This window comes from Heterodontus francisci, chromosome 32 (genome assembly GCF_036365525.1).
Source record: "Heterodontus francisci isolate sHetFra1 chromosome 32, sHetFra1.hap1, whole genome shotgun sequence".
Taxonomy (NCBI): domain Eukaryota; kingdom Metazoa; phylum Chordata; class Chondrichthyes; order Heterodontiformes; family Heterodontidae; genus Heterodontus; species Heterodontus francisci.
Window position 1 is genome coordinate 1,069,435 of NC_090402.1, and position 15,885 is coordinate 1,085,319.

The window sequence follows — 15,885 nt, forward strand, 5'->3', positions numbered from 1 at the left end:
CCCGTCATGCCTGTGCCAGTTCTTTGGTAGAACTATCCAATTAATCCCAGTCCCCCTGCTATTTCCCCACAGCCTTGCATTTTTCCCATTCATGCACTTATCCAGTTTCCTTTTGAAAGTTGTTATTGAATCTGCTTCCACTGTCCTTTCAGGCAGCACATTCCAGATCACAACACAAAATGTTGTGTACAGAATGTCTCCCCATTCCCCCCACCCCAATTCTTTTGCCAATAAATCCACAGCTACTTGACTTTTCACGTGGGTTAAAAGCCTTTGCACCCCTTTCAGTTGAGAGACCCCTGGTACTGGAATGGTGAGAATGTGAACTCGCTAACATAAGGAGTAGTTGAGCATAGATGCATTTAACAGAAGCTAGATAAATACATGATAGAGAAGGATATGTTGATGGGGTGGGATGAAATATGGTGGGAGGAGGCTCATGTGGAGCATGAACACAGGCATAGACTAGCTGGGCCGAATGGCCCGTTTCTATGCTCTAATTATTTCTAATATTCCTACACTGCACTGGCCCTTTCCCAGTGGATGGTGCTCCTACTGACCCTCTCCCAGTGGCTTGCATCCCGACTGTCCCTCTCCCACTGGCTGGCACTCCTACTGCCTTTCTCTGGCTAGTGCCCCTTCTGCCCTCTCCCAATGGCTGGCACCCCAACTGTCCCTCTCCCAGTGGCTGGCACTCCTACTGCTCTTCTCCCAGTGTCTGGCAGCGGCTGTGTGGAAGTGCCTATGGCAATTCTTTGCCTCTCTCTCCAGCCTCCCTTTCTCATGAAGACACAGCATAGCTCATTCACTTGCTGAATCACAGCAGGAAACCAGCACTCTTGTCACAAAGCCCACCCAGAATAATTGGCGGGCGCAAAACTTGGAATAGGTTCAAGGAGTCGTATGGCCTACTCCTGCTCCAATTTCTTATTACTCCTGACATGTGCTTCTCTAACTAGGCTGTTTGTGAAGAGAAGAAACCCAACCTCTGACCTCAAAGGTTGTTGTCATCTGTTATGTTAGAGGAATAGAACAGTATTTTATGCAGTAAAAGTAGAATGAAATGCACAAGTCTCTGACTTTCCAGCCAGGGTTGTACACTCGGCATATTCTTCCGATCATATACATCTTCCATCCTTTACTAAAGTTTTCCAACTGGGGTAAAACAATATTTGAAATAAACAACCACTAAAGGGTGACAGGGTTGTTTGTGGTTTTATTTATGTAAAGATATACTAGCAATAAAGTAACTTCCATTAAAAAGATAGTTTGTTGAGTAAGCTGTGATCATATTTTCTATCTAACTGTAGTAAATACTGCAATAAATTCCTAACTAGCACCTGCCTCTGACAGCAGCTGGTCACAGTTGTTTGGAGTTCAAATCCAATCATTATTCTCAAGAATAAGAACCAGAGTAACTCCAACATCACCAAATCCAATTTCAAGCCATCATTATACAAACTTTTTTTCATTCTTTCATGGGATGTGAGTGTCGCTGGCAAGGCCAGCATTTGTTGCCCATCCCTAATTGCCCTTGACAATTGAGTGGCTTGCTAGGCCATTTCAGAGGGCAGTTAATAGTCAACCACATTGCTGTGGGTCTGGAGTCACCTGTGGGGCAGAGTGGGTTAGGACGGGAGATTGCATTCCCTAAAGGACATTAGTGAACCAGATGGGTTTTTGCAACAATTGATGATAAGTTCATGGCACCATTACTGAGACTAGCTTTCAATTCATTTTTTTGAATGAATTAATTGAATTTTTAATTACATTTAAATTCCACTAGCTTCCATGGTGGGATTTGAACCCCTGTCCGCAGGGCATTAGCCTGGGCCACTACGCCACCATCTCTCCTATCATACAACCCCTCCAATACCAATCCCTCCAATACCAACCCTACCAATACCAATCCCTCTGTTACAGCCAAGTGGTGAGGAGTGTGGGTGGTCCCCACTGATCAACTCCCAACTGACTGCAGCAAGTGTTTTTGTTACTAAGGTTTGAATCCAGGGAAAATTTGGGTCAGGAAGAATCTGAATTTAGATCAGGACCCAGCAAGAATTGGTTAAATATATACAGGCTCTTCCTAAGTTCGAGGAAAGGGACGTAGAGACATTTTTGATATCTTTTGAAAAAACAGCCAAACAGATTAAATGGCCGAAAGAAAGCTGGACATTGCTTATTCAGGGCAGGCTGGTCGGCAGAGCTCATGAAACTTATGCCATGCTTTCTGAAGAGGCTTCTGCAGATTATGAAATGGCAAAAAAGGCTATTCTCTCTGCTTATCAGTTAGTCCCTGAAGCTTGCCGTCAGAAGTTTAACAACTTAAGGAGATTGTCTGGGCAGACATATTTAGAATTTGAGAGGGTGAAGCAAATGAATTTTGACTGTTGGATACAGGCCATAAAGATAGAAACCTTTGAGAATTGATTCTCTTAGAAGAGTTTAAAAACTCCATTCCTTCAGTAGTGAGAACTTATATAGATAACCTGAAAGTTTTGAATGCTAGGCAAGCAGCAGATTGCTGATGATTTTGAGCTTGTGAATAAGCCAACCTATTTTGTCCGTCACCCCCCTAAACCCGAGAAGGACAGAAAGTGGGAGAGTGAAAGGAAGTAGCCGGGGACATGAAGGAACAGCTGGGAATGTCCCAGGATCACCTCCTCAGATAAGAAAGGAAGGTGCTGAGGGTAGAAGTGAGGTTCGCAAGCCAAAGTGTTATAATTGCAACAAAACGGGTCATCTTCATTCAGAGTGCTGGAAATTGAGAGATAAACCCATAGGACTTGTTGAGGTATGCAATATTAGTGCAGAGGAAAAGACTCTGACTGAGAGTATAGCAGATCAGAAACTCTTTGCTCAGCATGATAGCCACCTTCAAATGGCTCGGAATGCATACTGTCCATCCAACTGCTCACCGCCTCTGGTCCAGTACATCTACTCAGCATCTCTGCTCCAACACTCTGCTCCCCACCTGAAGATAAAGACCAGTTCTATGAGGAACTCCATAATATCATTAGTAGCATCCCCAATACTGAACATCTGTTCCTGCTGGGGGACTTTAATGCCAGGGTTGGGGCCGACCATGACTCATGGCCCTCCTGCCTTGGGTGCTATGGCATTGGAAGGATGAATGAGAATGGACAGAGACTGCTTGAGTTGTGTACCTATCATAACCTCTGTATCACCAACTCATTCTTTCACACTAAACCCTGTCACCAGGTTTCTTGGAGGCACCCAAGATCACGTCGTTGGTACCAGCGGGACCTCATCGTCACAAGGCGAGCCTCCTTAAACTGTGTTCAAATCACACGCAGCTTCCACAGTGCCATTACCCCCGAAATCATCAAGAGTGCTAAGCCTGCCCTACTCTCAGCACTGTACGAGCTGCTTTGCCTGTGCTGGGACGAGGAAGCAGTACACAGGACATGCGCGATGCCAATATCATCACCCTCTATAAAAACAAAGGTGACCGCGGTGACTGCAACAACTACCATGGAATCTCCCTGCTCAGCATAGTGGGGAAAGTCTTCGCTCATGTCGCTTTAAACAGGCTCCAGAAACTGGCCAAGCATGTCCACCCTGAGGCACAGTGTGGCTTTCGAGCAGAGAGATCGACCATTGACATGCTGTTCTCCCTTCGTCAGCTACAGGAGAAATGCCGGGAACAACAGATGCCCCTCTACGTTGCTTTCATTGATCTCACCAAAGCCTTTGATTTCGTCAGCAGAAGTGGTCTCTTCAGACGACTAGAAAAGATCGGATGTCCACCAAAGCTACTAAGTATCATCACCTCATTCCATGACAATATGAAAGGCACAATTCAGCATAGCGGCGCCTCATCAGACCCCTTTCCTATCCTGAGTGGCGTGAAATAGGGCTGTGTTCTCGCAGCTACACTGTTTGGGATTTTCTTCTCCCTGCTGCTCTCACACGCGTTCAAGTCTTCAGAAGAAGGAATTTTCCTCCACACAAGATCATGTGGCAGGTTGTTCAACCTTGCCCGCCTAAGAGCGAAGACCAAAGTACGGAAAGTCCTCATCAGGGAACTCCTCTTTGCTGACGATGCTGCATTAACATCTCACACTGAAAAGTGTCTGCAGAGTCTCATCGACAGGTTTGCGGCTGCCTGCAACGAATTTGGCCTAACCACCAGCCTCAAGAAAACGAAGATCATGGGGCAGGACGTCAGAAATGCTCCATCCATCAATATCGGCGACCACGCTCTGGAAGTGGTTCAAGAGTTCACCTACCTAGGCTCAACTATCACCAGTAACCTGTCTCTCGATGCAGAAATCAACAAGCGCATGGGAAAGGCTTCCACTGCTATGTCCAGACTGGCCAAGAGAGTGTGGGAAAATGGCGCACTGACACGGAACACAAAAGTCCGAGTGTATCAAGCCTGTGTCCTCAGTACCTTGCTCTACGGCAGCGAGGCCTGGACAACGTATGTCAGCCAAGAGCGACGTCTCAATTCATTCCATCTTCGCTGCCTCCGGAGAATCCTTGGCATCAGCTGGCAGGACCGCATCTCCAACATAGTAGTCCTCGAGGCGGCCAACATCCCCAGCTTATACACACTACTGAGTCAGCGGTGTTTGAGATGGCTTGACCATGTGAGCCGCATGGAAGATGGCAGGATCCCCAAGGACACATTGTACAGCGAGCTCGCCACTGGTATCAGACCTACCGGCCGTCCATGTCTCCGCTTTAAAGACGTCTGCAAACGCGACATGAAGTCCTGTAACATTGATCACAAGTCATGGGAGTCAGTTGCCAGCGATCGCCAGAGCTGGCGGGCAGCCATAAAGGTGGGGCTAAAGTGTGGCGAGTCGAAGAGACTTAGCAGTTGGCAGGAAAAAAGACAAAAGCGCAAGGGGAGAGCCAACTGTGTAACAGCCCTGACAACCAATTTTTTCTGCAGCACCTGTGGAAGAGTCTGTCACTCTAGTATTGGCCTTTATAGCCACTCCAGGCGCTGCTCCACAAACCACTGACCACCTCCAGGCGCTTACCCATTGTCTCCTGAGACAAGGAGGCCAAAGAAGAAAAAAAAATGTGAAACCAGATACTAAAACTAAGAGGATTGTAGAGGTTAAGAATAAACTACCTGAGAGTTCTAATGATTTTTTGTCAAAGGGGAGAGTAACTCCGTATCCTGTAAGTGAGGCAGGAAAACCTATCATTATAGTCAAGGATACAGGAGCGACCCAAACACTCTTGCTGGGGAAAGAGATGAGGTTTCCACCAGAGAGCGCCTTGAACGCTAAAGTTTTAGTAAATGGAATTGGCGGGGTGTGTATCCCCGTACCTTTGTATAAAGTATGCCTAGAGAGTGACTTAATATCTGGGATAGTAACTGTAGGTGTTGGCCACAGTTTACCAGTAAAGGGAATTGATCTACTCCTTGGAAATGATTTGGCAGGATCAAAAATATCAGTCTCTCCTATAGTTACAGAGGAACCATGTGAAATTAAGGAAACGGAGCAATTACAGGAGCAAGTTCCGAGACTGTTTCCTGCGTGTGTAGTTACCCGAGCAATGGCTAAACAGGATCCGTTGTCGGAGGTAAAGGGGGCACCACAAAGAGATAATCAGGCATCTGAAACCTTATTTGGGGATTTAGATAATCCAAATGAGATGTTTAACAGATTGTCTGTCATTGCAGCACAGCAAGCTGATCCAGAGATCTACCAAACAGCACAGGCGGCTCTGTCAGAAGCTGAGGTGAAAGGAGTTCCAGAAGGCTATTATATGGCAAACAGGGTTTTGAGGAGGAAATGGAGACTGCCTCATAGACCTGCCAACGAAGACTGGACAGTTGTTGAACAGATAGTGGTACCACCTAAATATCGACAAGGATTATTAAGGTTAGCACACGCCATACGTTTTTCAGGACATAGGGGAATTCAGAAGACCAAATCACACGTAAGCAAGCATTATTACTGGCCAGGTCTTACAAAGGATATGAGACAATTTTGTAGGGCATGCCACACCTGTCAAACGGTGGGAAAACCACAACCTACCATAAAACCAGGGGATGAAGTATTAGTGTTGTTACCATCACAGGGAGAACCATTAAAAGCACGGTTCAGTGGCCCACATAGAGTGATCAAAAGAGTGGGTAAGGTAGATTACTTGATTAACACCCCTGATTGCCGGATGAAGAACCGGTTGTGTAACATTAATTTGCTCAAACTATATTACCGCAGGGAGGAGGATAAGCCAGTACAGGTATGCCAGGTAATCAGGACTGTGGAGAAGGAAAAGGATAGTGAGGATGAGGCAGTAGTAGGCCTAGGAAATTCTCAGATTGAACCTCCAACTATCCCATTAGCGAATGCAGAATGGCTTTTACACTTAGAGGCAAAATAGCATGAAGTCCTAACCAGGGTTTTCACAATGTTTTAAAAAGTTTGTAGGGATAAGCCAGGATGTACAACACATGATGTGGGTATAGGGGGAACTATTCCTTTAAAACGACATCCTTGTCGCTTAGGTCCAGACAGACAGGCCCAAGTGGAAGCATGCTGAAGGGCAGCTTAGATGAACCTAGTCAGGACAGCTGGAATTTGCAGATGGTCTTGATGACTAAACCTGGTGGGACGGTTCAAACTTGCATAGACTCTAGAAAAGTCACTGTGGTAAAGAAGGCAGACTCCTACCCAAATTCTCATTTAAAGGACTGTCTGGACAGAGTGGGCAACACAATGTATCTTAAAGAGACAGATGTGTTGGAAGGATACTGTCAAATTCCTTTGACACCCCAGGGTAAGAAAAAATCAGCTTCTGTTACACTAGACGGGGTTTTCCAGGGTCAAGTGAGGCCACATAGGTAAAGGGGTACTCGAGAAACCTCTCAGAGAATACTGAACCCAGTAGTGGTTAGTGCTCCTAGCTATGGAAGACTATGCTTGGAAATTTAAAATGGGTTAATTGGAACAATCGTATTAAAATTTAAAGCTGAAATGTTCCGGTGGAACTTGTTGCTGTAATCTAAACATTTTTTTTTAGAAATGTGTATATCTGTAATGTGTGAAAAATGTGTTAGCATTTTTTTCAATTTGTTTTTTTTTTACCCATTGTAATGAAACGCATTTCAGGAATGGCGTTTCATTCCGCTAGGGGCGGAGGTGTCATGGTCCTGGAGTTTTTTTTCAGAATATGCAGTTTGCCTTTAAGGTTTGCAAGGGATCAGTATTGCTTTCAGAGCCGGCAAGCCTTAGGAGTTATAGGAAGGTGCATTTTCGTTGCCTCAGAATCAGCCATTTGGAGACTGCGATTCAAAGGGTGCATTCTCGATACCATGGAAACAGCCACTGGGAGTGAGCCTGATGCGATACATTTGTTACAATTCAGTTTGAAACAAACTGGCAGTTAGTAAAACAGTTTGAACACACAGACAGAAGATACAAAAGACACAGACAGCTGTGGTGTCAGCACTGAAAAAGAGCTTTCAACCATTTAAACTGAAGGAAATAGAATTTTTGTCTGTTTAATTATTATCTCTCGAAATTCTAAAAAGTCAAGCCAAGACAGAGATCTCTGGTAGTTTAAATTGAAGAAAGGGAAGTTAAACTGGCACAATCTTTTATCCCTCAAAAACTCTAAAGTCAGATTGATTCTGTTGAAAGTGCTTACAAGTCATTAATTGTTGAAATTCGCTGGACTTCGAACAACATTCTGCGAGGACTTCGAACAACATTGGACTGTAAATTTGCAAGGACTCCAATTTTTCTATTTTTAAATGTTCATAGTGTTTAAGAATTTAGTTATTTTAATTAATAGTCATAGAGCCGTACAGCATAGAAACAGGCCCTTCAGCCCGCCATGTCCAAGCCGACCATAATGCCTATCTATACTAATCCCACCTGCCTGCATTAATTCCATATCCCTCTATGCCTTGCTCATTCAAGTACCTGTCCAGATGCCTCTTAAATGTTGCTACTGTTCCTGCCTCCACCACCTCCTCAGGCAGCTCATTCCAGATACCCACTATTCTTTGTGTGAAAAATCTACCCTTTGATCCCCTTTAAACCTCCTCCCTCTTACCTTAAATCTATGCCCTCTAGTTTAGTCATCCCTACCATGGGAAACAGACTCTGGCTTTCTACCCTATCTATGCCTCTCATAATTTTATATACCTCTATCATGTCCCCTCTCAGCCTCCTTCGCTCCAGGGAAAACAGACCCAGCCTATCCAATCTCTCTTTATAACTCAAGCCCTCCAAACCAGGCAACATCCTTGTGAATCTTTTCTGCACCCTCTCTAGCTTAATCACATCTTTCCTGTAGTGCGGCGACCAGAACTGCACACAGTACTCCAAATGCGGCCTAACCAACGTTATGTACAACTGTAACATGACGTCCCAACTCTTGTACCCAATGCCTCTGCCAATGAAGGCAAGCATGCCATACGCCTTCTTCACCACCCTGTCTACCTGTGTTGCCACTTTCAGGGAACTATGTACTTGCACCCCAAGGTCTCTCTGCTCAACAACAGTCCCCAGGGCCCTGCCATTCACTGTATATGTCCTGCCCTGGTTTAACTTCCCAAAATGCATCACTTCGCACTTGTCTGCGTTAAATTCCATTTGCCACTCCCTTGCCCACTTTCCCAGTTGATCTATATCCTGTTGTAACCTTAGACAACCTTCTTCACTGTCCACTATACCACCAATTTTGGTGTCATCTGCAAACTTACTAATCATGCCCTCTACATTCACATCCAAGTCATTAATATATATGACAAACAACAGAGGGCCCAGCACCGATCCCTGCGGCACACCACTGGTCACCGGCCTCCAATTAAAGACTTAATTTGTTGATTTAAAGGCATTGGTTAGCCTCATTCGGGTGTTAATAGATGGTACAATTTGGTGGGTCTTTCTTTAATTTGGAAAGTTTTTAATTGATATGTTAGCTGATCTGTGGAACGACGGGATTGAATTAACAGTGCCTTGGTCCCACCATAATCAGAATTGTATATTTTGATTGGGGGCTTTGACTGGAGAGGTCGGGCGTAACAATAGCAACAGGTTTTCTTGTAGGTTTAAAACAGAAGATTAACTATTTATTGAGCAATATTCATTCCAGAAATGGTTGCAACTGTAGCAACGCACACATTCACTCGCACACACACACGCGAGACAGATAGAGAAGAAAAGGGTAAGTGGTTTGAAGTGAGGTAGATTTTCAGGGTTCATGGTAAACCTGCTGAATCTTCTGGAGGTCAATTTCTCTTTTAAAGTTGCAGGCCTGGGTTTTGTAGATTTCTCTGGTAGCTGAATGTTCAATCTAGAGTTGGGGGATCACTTTCAGTTCTCTGCTGTACAAGCTGAAGTGTAGAATTCACAGCAGGGATCCTTCTTTTGCTGGTTTTCTCGCAGATCTCAACTGGACAGGCTTTTGTGATGCTTGTCCTGTTTCTCTCTCTCTCTCTCTAGAGAGCTATTTTTTAAGGTCAAAATGGTCCCTCTGTTAGGAGACTCAGATTCTCCTCCCTATGGTGACTGACAATGGCCCAGGATGTGGCTACTTCACACCTTCCTTGTTTCAGAAGATCCCATTCAATTCAAAAATATCTCTTGATGGGTTCAGGATGGGTGTAATTGACACCTCTTGGCTTGGAATGCATCCTTTTCTCCTTGCCAGACAGTAAGACTGTTTGAATATACAAGGTCAGGTCTTTTGACCTTCAGCGGCCATTTTTCCAGCACATTGTTCACTTTTTAAAAGGAAAAGTCAAATTTTATAACTCTTCAGTTTGGGTTCTGTATTTCAATCGCTGCACGTCGCGTGAATGTAACATTTTTCATATCAACCCTTTCATACTAACTTCTCAAATATCAACCTTTTCATACTAACTTCTCCAACACTAACTCCTCCAATAACAATCCCTCCAAAACTAGTCTGGTGAAGCTACAACACAGGAATACATGCATGCTAAAGAGCAGAAGTAGCATGTACAGACAAAGTCAAGCGATCCCACAAACAACAGATCAAATCAAAGTTCTGCAGTCTTGCCACATCCAGTCATGAATGTGGACAATTAAACTAATCGGAGGAGGAGGCTCCATTCACACACACACCCTCAGTGATGACAGAGCCCAGCAAGACAGTGCAAAATACAAGGTTGAAACCATCAGCCAGAAATGTTGAGTGGATGATTCATTTTGACATCCTCTTGAGGTCTCCACCATCATAGATGCCCCACAGGACCTGAGGCTGAGGGCCAGAGGAAGAGGATCAGAGACAGAGGATCAAAGACAAAGGGGCAGAGACAGGTGGCCAGACAGCGTCAGCAGCCGCCCACTAATGATTGTATTGGACCCAAGTGATTCCCAGCTACATCAGTGGCAACATTGCCAATGCTCCGAAAAATGTCACCATCACTTCATCGTAGCTGCACCAAAATCCAAGAATTCTCTGCCTAACAGCACTGTGTTGCTGGCACCGGGCAAGGCATACAGGACACTCGGCCTCTGAGGCGGAACCGGCCGCTCGGGTGACGGTTATTTTTGACGGTTGGTTTTCAAACTGCAGACACGTGGAGACCGCAGCGAGACGTGAGATGCGCAGGCGCAGAGGGGCGGTGTCGGCGTTAGCGACGCATGCGCATTAGCATTTGCAGAAGCGGCGCAGCCGCAGAGAAGACGCGCCTGGGAATAGCGCAGGCGCACTGTGGAGGAGGCGGGGCGGGAGCCGCAGGCGGTGGGAATGCGGCGGCGGCGTCAGGTATAAAAAGCTTGTCAAATAAACGCTGAAAACCATTCATTGAGCAGCAAGTGAGATAGATTCGGGGTTTCTTGTACCGGGCTTCGCCAGACGTTGCTGCTGAATCGTGAAGGGAGCAGGTGCTTCGTAGTCTGGGACTCTGGGGATATCTGCCACTGGCAGCGCGGGGGTGAAATCGTCCACTGGCAGCGCGGGGGGGATCTGGCCTCTGGCAGCGCGGGGGGGATCTGGCCACTGGCAGCGCGGAGGGGAAATCGTCCACTGGCAGCGCGGGGGGGATCCGGCCACTGGCAGCGCGGAGGGGAAATCGTCCACTGGCAGCGCGGGGGGGATCCGGCCACTGGCAGCGCGGGGGTGAAATCGTCCACTGGCAGCGCGGGGGGGATCCGGCCACTGGCAGCGCGCTGATTTGCATTGGTCATTTCACGCTTGGTTTGCGTGGTCGTCATTGATTCGGACATTAGCCCAGAAGCCGAGTAAAGGTAAGTGTTGCATTGACTGACCGCTGATGTCTGTGACCTTTCACGGTTCTGAACCGTTCACGTCCGTTGCAGTGACTCCTTTCCTCCGTTGAGTTCGGCAGCCTGTGTGTTAAATTTAACCTTCACTAAGTGCGCCAAGTGGATTTAGAGGTGTATGAAGAATGCCAGGATTTCTATCGATATATTTATGAATTTGCGCAGTCAAGGCACACACTTCTGTTTATTTGGGTTTTTTGCGCATTTAAAAACAGCAGATTGCACCTTTAGGATTTAGGAAACAGCAAAACAGCTCAGAGACTTTGCACCGAATTGCATTTAATCCGTCTTAAGTGTTCTGGATATCTCCAAGTAGTTTTTAATGGAGAAACCATTTATCCATTAGTTACAGCACTCAATACATCTGTGGCCACACGTAAACTAAACATATATTTTTGGATGGCAGTGTTTGATATAACTTGTGAAACGTTTTCATTCTTGATTTTATTCCTAGAATGTCTGAATTTAATCAATACCAGGTGGTCCTGTATCATTTTGCCATTAAGGTTCAGTGAGTGCCAACAAGTCGAAACTCGACATGACATAGTGATCTTTAAAGATTTATGGATCAATACATTAGTTTGGAGACTGTAGATAAATCTACTGCAGTAGTATAGCAGACTATGTTGGATTAATACAATGGCAGGTGGCAGTGGGATTATGGGATTAATATGCAAGGACCCTGTATCAGTATAGAACAATTGTGACACTCTAGGGAGATAAAAGAATTCAACAATAGAAGTAATAATCCTGATAGTTGTTTTAGAAAGCTCTTGACCCATCCTAAATCAGTCCGATCTGCAATACTTTTCATTCAAGGAATATAGGCATTACTGGCAAAGCTGGCATTTATTGCCAATCCCTAATTGCCCTTGAGCAGGTGTTCATGAGCTGCCTTCTTGAATAAAACTGAGTGGCTTAAACAGCCATTTTCAGAGGGAAGTGAAGTGTCAACCAAATTGCTGTGAGACTGAAGTCACATATGCCTTCTCCGAACAGCACTAGTGAACTAGCTGGGTTTTTACAGCAATCCAGTAGTTTCATGGTCACCATTACTGATAGTTTTTTTTATTCTAGATTTATTTAATTAACTGGATTTAAATTTCCCAGCTGCTGTGGTGTGATTTGAACTTGTGTCTACCATACATCCAATCCTCTGGATAACTAGTCCTGTAACATAAACGCCATGCTGCCATTCCTGATGCTTACAGGTATTTCTGCGACTAGCAATTTTAGGAATAAACCCGTTTAACACAACATAAAGTAACTCTTTGCAATTGGTAAAGCAGGTTGGTGTATGAATGCACTGCATCTTGGAGTAGTGGAATGCAACCTTGTTCCCCTAAGATTCTCCATGTAGCAAGTTTCCGTTCCTGTCAGTGAAGGGTTAGTTGCAAGGCAGGTGTTTATGTGCTTTCTCTCCTACAGGGTGAGTGAAACTATGGTGTAGTCACACAGCCCTTAAGCTGCTCCTTACAGATTTAATTTAGATTAACTTAATTACACTATACACAAGTTTAATTGATTGTGTAATATCTGCTGTATTCCATCACCTCGTTAGCAAATCATTAAACTTTAAATAATCTCCGTTATGTTTGCTTCTTTCCAGTATGATTTTAGTTAAATGGAATTCCAAAGGTACTTTTGGTTGGGATGCAGCTGCCTGCATGCACTGTCTGATTGCTGTTGCATTAGTTGTTGAAAATGTTGCTGCTCTAGCATTACATGTGAGTATCAAGTCCATGTTTCCCAGTCTTGCACTTTATTACTATGTACTTTTATGGTTTAAGTCAGTCTTTCCTTTTAGTTCTTCATGTAATTCTGTTGTTCAAAAACACCTAATGTGACAGACATCGCAACTGTTACCTGCAAGAGAATAATTCATACAGCTGTTTGGTAATCATTGCTGCTGCCAGCATTTCTGTTTGCCACCAGCAGTCTTTACCTTAGCTGATCTGTCATATCTAGAATCTGCTGGCCATTTTCTAAATACTGTGTCATTATTTGATTACATTTCTTAAGGGATAGCAATTTTTTTCCTATCTAGTGTTTTATATTAAATTTCCCCCATTGATTTGGGAAGTGCCTCCCTCAGACAGCATTTCTAGGATTTGGAATGCACTTGTGAAGTATCATGGGGGAGAACTTTCCAACTTAATTTATTACACTGTAAGATGGGGATGGAAAAATACATATTTTCAGTGGGTGATGCCTTGGTTGTGTAGCACCATTGTGTGACCCTTACCTTGTAAGTTATGAGACTGTAAGTGGTGCACTGTGAATGTGCCAGATACTTAGCTGACATCTGCTTGGGTACAGAATGTTACATCTTACCTGCCAAAATAGTCCAGCTTTCTGCTTGTGTGGGTTACTATTTGTGGTTTTTACTAATTCTGGTTTTGAATGTTATGCCTTAAATAACATCTCAGCTATGGGACTAAATGTTTTCTGAAACCAAACATTTGTTTGGGGTTTGTCTACAGTTACAAAGAGATAACTATTTAGATGTCTGCTGGAGTTGAAATATGTTTGCATCCACCCTGGAAAATTACCTAAACCCAGCTGTGCCCTGTAGGGCAGGGCTTACTGATGTTCCTGTTGGCCTTTGCAGACTACTGGTAAACAACAATTTTTATAAGTTAATTGAAAACAACCCAGATACAATACTCTTGGCAAGTAATCTTCCTGCCCTGAATGATTTTATTTTTTCTTACAAAATTACGGATGATGCAAGAATTGCTTTCATAGTTAAATATTTAAGGGGAAGGAAAGTCCGGGGAGTATTTTCTGTACAAACTACTTGCCTTGTCTGTCCTTGAAAAAAGTAGACCCATGAAAATGTATCTTGCTAATTATAGAAGATACACATCTTGTGGAGGCACATTTTATGTCTCTTTCCCTTAGCTGCTCCAAAAAAATTAATGATGGAGAGGGGCTGTTTTGTCTTGGAATGGAACAATTCATTTGAATGGTCTGGAATTTCAGACTAGCCTGCAAGCTGATCCTGAGCATGGAAATACACTGTCTGCCTGAATGGAGTTATTCCAGGACACAGTCTATCCATCTATCATTAACATCATTGGAGGGACATTAGAGTAAAACTACATCAAAATGGTGTGTTCCTGTAGACAGAAAAATTAACCTTATTTTAAAAGTAAACTATATATTTTTACACTGTATTTTGAGGGTCCCTCAATGAATGTATAGCTGAGCAGCTGCAGTCAGTGTCCTGATTTATGCTGAAAATGAATGGAGCAAAAGCACGAACATCCTGAGCAGCCCATTGATCAGGAGAATCTGAAAGACCCATCAGGCAAGATATTGGAGAAACCCAGCAGGGAGGAGAACCTGAGCAGTACAGCTGGGAAAAGGACCAGTATTTGAAAGTGGATCTAGTTACTATGCAGGTCGATTGTGCTCATTTAGAGACTATCTCTGAAGTTTCTGGCTGCTGCTGTGCCTTTTGATTAGTTTGAGAAACTGGGGCTTCATTATATGCGTGTGAATATTTGTGGCTCCCTAAAACAGCAGCCAAATGTTATAGTAGTTGTAAAATTGAATTGACGCAATTTAAAAACATTATTATGGCCCAAAATGTTAAACAAGTTTCAGGAGCATGCTGTACTGAAAGGTTGTAGTGGCATTTGTATCTGTCATTTTGTTTTTGTTTGTGTAGTATTTTTAATATAGGAAATGATGCAAACCTCTTCAGAGGTTCTCGTCTTTCTCAGAGGAGAAAGGATGTTGAGCAGTAGAAAAATTAGGCAAGTATGGTTGAAAGGAAATAGAAAAGGAGAGGAGTTTAAGGATGGACCTAAACAGCTGGTCAAGCCTGTTCCACCATTCAGTGAGATCATGGTTGATCTGCGATCTAATTCCATATTTTCCCCATATCCCTTTAATATCCACGTTTAGCAAAAATCTATAATCTCAGTTTTAACATTAACAATTGATCTAGCAATAATTGTCATTTGCGGAAGAGCATTCTAAATTTCAACTATCCTTTGCATGAAGAATTTCCTAATTTCACTCCTGAAAGGTCTGGCTCTAATTTTTAAACAATTCAGCCCATTTCTAGACTCCCAAACTAGTGGAAATATTTCTCCCTATTTACCCTATTTGTTCCCCTTAATATCTTGAAAATTTCAATCTTCTAAATTCAAGGGAATACAACCCAAGTTTGTTTAATCCCTCCTTGTAACTTAACCCCTGGAATCCAGGTATCATTCCAGTTTCTAGTAAAACCATGCACTCCTTGCAAGGCCAGTATATCCTTCCAAAGGTGTGGTACCCAGAACTGCTCACAGTACTCCAGGTGTGGTCTAACCAAAGTTTGTACAGCTGAAGCATGACTTCTACTCCCTTGTATTCTATTCCTCTCGGGTTAAAGTTGCCTAAAGTCTCTGTTACCAGTGGTAGACTGGTGAAAGGGTGTTACCCATAGGAAGCCAGAGTCAGAAGACCATAGGACATGAGCTGAGAAGGCTACAGAAGTAGCATGAGGCAAAGCCATGAAGAGGCTTGTATATCATTTTAAAATTCAATACACTGGGGGCCAGTTGGACAATGGAGCTCAGGAAGGATGACTGAGTGGGATTCAGTGTGGGGCATGATACCAGCAATGAGTGAA